Source organism: Chiloscyllium plagiosum, unplaced genomic scaffold (assembly GCF_004010195.1).
Source record: "Chiloscyllium plagiosum isolate BGI_BamShark_2017 unplaced genomic scaffold, ASM401019v2 scaf_15018, whole genome shotgun sequence".
NCBI lineage: Eukaryota > Metazoa > Chordata > Chondrichthyes > Orectolobiformes > Hemiscylliidae > Chiloscyllium > Chiloscyllium plagiosum.
The window spans coordinates 10,379-15,686 of record NW_025208968.1 but is presented as its reverse complement, the minus strand read 5'-3'; the positions used below and the strand labels follow the sequence as shown (position 1 = coordinate 15,686).

General features: G+C 43.5%; 1 non-coding gene across 1 annotated transcript; it reads left to right on the top strand.

Annotated features, from left to right (window-relative positions):
* Window positions 1-4,713: 4,713 nt before the first annotated feature.
* On the top strand, window positions 4,714-4,787 carry trnai-aau. Its single transcript has one exon. It is a non-coding gene; the product is annotated as a tRNA-Ile (tRNA).
* Window positions 4,788-5,308: the final 521 nt, after the last annotated feature.

Below are 5,308 nucleotides of genomic sequence, written 5' to 3'. Positions count from 1 at the left end.
TATAAATATCCAGGACCTGATCAGGTGTACCCTAGAGCTCTTTGGGAAGCGAGGTAAGTGATTGCTGGGCCACTTGCTGAGATATCTGTATCATCGATAGTCGCAGGTGAGGTGCCCGAAGACTGAAGGTTGACTAACGTGGTGCCACTGATTAAGAAAGGTGGTCAGGACAAACCAGGGAGTTATAGACCAGAGAGCCTGATGCCAATGGTAGGCACGTTGTTGGAGGGAATCCTGAGGGACCAGATGTACATGTAATTGGAAAGGCAAGGACTTATTAGGGATCGTCAACATGGTTATATGCGTGGGAAATCATGTCTCAAAAACTTGATTGAGTCTTTTTGAAGAACTAACAAAGGGGATTGATGAGGGCAGACTGGCAGATATTATCTACATCGACTTCAGGAAGGCTTTCAGCAAGGTTCCCCATGGGAGACTGGTGAGGAAGGTGAGATCTCACGGAATAGCTGGAGCACTCACCATTTGGATGCGGAACTGTCTCACAGGTCGAAGTCAGAGGATATTGGTGGTGGTTTATTTTCACTCCACTGGTCACAGGCCTCCAGTCTGATAAACAACCCTCAACCACCACCCTCTGTCTTCGACCTTTGAGCCAGTTCTGTATCCCAGTAGCTAGTTAACCCTCTATTTAAGATCTAACCTTGCTGACCCGTCTCCTCTGGGAACTCTTGTCAAATATCTTACCGAAGTCCATATAGATCACATGTGCCACTCTGTCCTCAACAATCCTCTTTCTTACTTCTTCAAAAAACACAATCAAGTTTGTAAGACATGATTTCCCACGCACCAAGTCACGTTGATTATCCCTCAAAAGTCCTTGCCTTTTGAAATACATGCACATCCTGTCTCTCAGGATTCTCCACAACTTTATGAATTTCAAGACATCCAGCACTTGCCCTTCTGTAATATGGACATTTTGCAAGGTTTCACCATCTATTTCCCTACATTCCATATCTTCCATATCCTTTTCCACAGTAAATACTGTTGCAAAATACTCGTGTGGCATCTCCACCATTTTCTGCGGCACCACACAAAATCCGCCTCATTAATGTTTGAGGGACCCTATTCTTTCCCTCGTTACCCTTCTGTCCTTAATGAATTTGTAAAAACCCTTTGAGTATCCTTGATTCTATCTGCTAAAGCTATCTCATGTCCCCCCTTTTGCCCTCCTGATTTCCATCTTAAGTATACTCCTACTGCCTTCATACTCTTTAAGGATTCACTCGATCTATCCTGTCTATACATTACATATGCTTCCTTCTTTTTCTTAACTAAACCTCAATTGTTTACCTGGATGGGTGCAGCTCCGACAACCCTGAAGAAGCTTGCCACAAAGCTGCCTGCCTGTTTGGCACCATATCCACAAACATTCAGTCCCTCCACCACCAAAATTTAGGAGCAATGGTTATTACTGTCAGCAAGGTGGACTTCAGAAATTAACCAAAGGTTCCAAATGTTTCCTCCCACAATCCAAAAATGTGCAGGGGTTAGGTGAATTGGCCATGCTAAATTGCCCGTCGTGTTAGGTGAAGGGGTAAATGTAGGAGAATGGGTCTGGGTGGGTTACGCTTCGGCGGGTCGGTGTGGACTTGTTGGGCCGAAGGGCCTGTTTCCACACTGTAAGTAATCTAATCTAATCTAATCTAATCTAATCTAATCTAAGACAGCACCTTCCATACACGCAACCATTTCCATCTGGAAAAACAAGGGGAGCAGGTACTTGGGAAAACAACCACCTGCAAGTCCCCTCCAAGCCACTCACCATCCCGATTGGAGATATATCGCCATTCCATCACATCGTTGGATCAAAACATTGAAATTCCCTCTCTCCTCGAATTATGGGTCAACCCACAGTAAGTGGACTGAAGAAATTCAAGAAGGCAGCTCACCACAAACTTCTCAAGGGCAAATAGGGATGGACTATCAATTCTGGCTAGCCAGCAACGGCCAAGTCCCACAAATGAATAAACAATAAATCACCATTGTATGAAATGAATTGAGTATTGACAACATAGAGAGGAATTATAAATTTCTTTCACACAAATACACACAAAAAGTCTCAAGTGCACAGCACTGAACGTGAATATTTTCTCTCGCATGGCCACTCTTCAGTTTTACGTTGAGAGAACTGAAAAAGCTTTGTTCACAACACTCCCACTCGGTGAAGGTCTGTGCGCCAACTGGGGGCATGTTAAATGAATCATTAATGGCCTCAGTAGAATCTGCCAAGCGAACCCTGGCAACATTTTGTACACTCCGCCTCCCAAGGCCTTTTCTACTCGTTTGTTTGGATTTCCAGTTCCAGAAATGATCGCGACCGTAGACAGGAGTCTGTTCCAGTATTCAGTTGGGATACGCTGCTGTGAGCTGTTTGATCTTTTTAAGGTGGGACATCCTGAGTCTGCAGGCGTGCCTCTAGCATTCGGGATGTGGTATCCCACACATTGCAGGATCCACCTACTACTGATATAATGCTAGCATTGGTGGGAACAGACTCCACATTGGCCAACTGAGTGGCCATCCTTTCCCTGTTTTGAAATCAATAAAATACCATTTAGATGGAAAGATAAGAGGTACTGCAACTCCTTCCTTCCCTTAGGTGAAAGTGTGGACTGCAGTTGCCGGAGATTCGAGTCAAGATGAGAGTGATTCCGGAAAAACAGAGCAGATCAGGCGGCCTCTGATGAGCAGCCTTGACCATTTCTGATGAAGGGCTCTGCCAAAGTTTCGATTTTCCCGCTCCTCCGATGTTACCTTACCTGGTGTACTTTTCCAGCACCACTCCATTCTTGACTCTTGCCTTCCCTTGAAATTTTACAACCTATTATCCACCTAATGATCTTGCAGCATGTCCCTACAGGTCTGGTATAACCCAGTCTGATTAGTTTAAACCTGCTTCCAATATACAACAACATGCAAGTGTGGCAAACTGGTCAGAATGGATAAAGTTCAACAAAAACAGTCTTGACTTACTCTGAAATTCAGAACTGTGACTTGGGCAGAGATCAATAAAAATGGAAGAAGTGCAGAAACAACCACTTCCATCAATCAGAAACAATTTTCTCTGAATATCAATGTCCCATCCACAATTTCGAATGGATCAGTGCATTTGAAAAGCTAATGAGAAGCAGCAATATTTTAGGATAAGATGTGTGCACAGGTGTGTTCATGTTATTTTCCTTGATCTCTTTTAATACTTGTCACGCGACTTCCAGAGGGAATTCATTCGCTTGCCCACCTGTCATGCATCGAAGCTGGAGTTATCATGACACCAGCAATATTATAGAGCCATTAATAAAATAAAATTACTGCGGATGCTGGAACCTGAAACCAAAAGAGAAAATGCTGGAAAGTCTCAGCAGGTCTGCAACCATCTGCAAGGAGAGAAAAGAGCTGACGTTTCGAGTCTAACTGATCCTTTGTTAAAGATAAAAAGGGGGAGAATTAGGGAGCTGCTTACACCAGGCTGAGAGATGGCGAGTCAGGGATCCAGATGCAAAGGTGATAATGAGAGTGCATGGAGAGATCTAAGGGAGATTAGGAGCCGTGAATGACGCAGGCTGTAGCCAGTGCTATGTGACAAAATATGTGGGGGAGGGGTGAAGCAGAGACAAAATGGAAAACAGGGGAGAAGGGTAGCAAAGCGGGAAGAGGAAAGGAAAAAGATATTGAGAGAGTGGGGAGCGAGAGAAAGACAATCAAGAAATAAGAGTTACAGAACAATGAAAAAAACACAAATAAAAAAGATAAATAAAATAATTGAAATAAAATTACCTGAAGTTGTTTGAATTCAACAACTTGAGACAATTTTACTTCATTGATTTTATTTATCTTTTTTATCATTTCACCTGCACTATCATAGAGCTCATTAGATATGGACAGCACTGAAAACACAGTCTTCGGTCGAACTCGTCCATTCCGAACAGATATCTTCAATTGATCCAGCCGCGATTGCATGCATTTGACCCATGTCTCTCTAAACCCTGCCGATTCAAATACACGTCCAGATTCCTTAAAAGAATTGGAATTTTACCATCCATCACCAGCTCGTCTGGCAACTTGATCCAGAAACGCACCACCCTCTGCGGATGTAGCATGCTGTCTGTAGCAATCATCTTAGCATCTGATCTGTCACTGACGACCGCTGCAGGAAGGCGTGATAACTTTCTAAATATGCTGTCAAACGAAGATTGAATTAGCAACATGAGTGATTGAGCAAAACGTGCAATTGGCGTCTGAGCTGTTGCTGACACCAAAGCAACTGCGTCGTTCGGGAGCAGAAAAAATCCCACTGTTTGATTTCAATTCAAATGCATTTGGCATAAGGTTCGTAGCAGTTTATCAGCAGCACATAACCCTGACTCCAAAAGTCCAGTAGAACAGTGAGCGATCGTTGAAGGTACGTTTCTCCAGACGATATTTTTCAACATGACAAGCTGCAGGTGAGCTGGTGGCATTGCGATTGAAATTGCATGCGTCCGGACATTGTGCTTAATTTTGAATATCAGAGCAAATGGTTAAGTCGAGTATGCGCGTTCGGAAAAGTAAATGCTGTTTTTTTCGTGGAAAAACTTATCAACGAAAGGAAATACTTCAGACTATCGTGCGATCGACATGAAGCAGAAAATGACCAGCCGCCGTGGTTGTGAGCACCGGAAATATAGGCATTTGCTTTCGCGGCACAACTGTGTTGGTCGGTTAGCTCAGCTGGTTAGAGCGTGGTGCTAATAACACCAAAGTCGTGGGTTCAGTCCCCGCACTGGCCATGTAAGGCGCTTCTGTCGTTAGCGGGGCTGTGTCAGTGTTCGCTGTGGCTTTTCCTTTCACCATCTGCAAGAACTTGTCACATGGTCGCTTGAGATGTGCATTCATTCGAAAGGCGACCATCGCTGTCATGGAACATCATCCCGCTGGTCCCATGCCGGTTCTCAGCTGTGTTGCTATTTTTCCAAACAACGTGCTCCACCAAACCACCAAACAGGAATCCTAAACCATTGCCTGATGTACTTGTTTGTGTTATTGTGTGTGAATGTTTGCTAATGCTTGTGCCATTCTCCTTGTTTAATAAACGTCCCATTATTTACACGTCTGCATATACGACTCGGAATTTATGTGTGTGTGTGACCATGTATAAGTGCTGATCAAAGTGGTTTCAAAATAAAATAAGCTCTTGTTCAATTCAAAATAAAATAAAACAAGGCGTTTGGAATAGTAAATAAAACCTTTTCACATTGAGACATAGATTACAAGACTAATACAGGACTTTGGTTAGGCCAAGATGTAATAC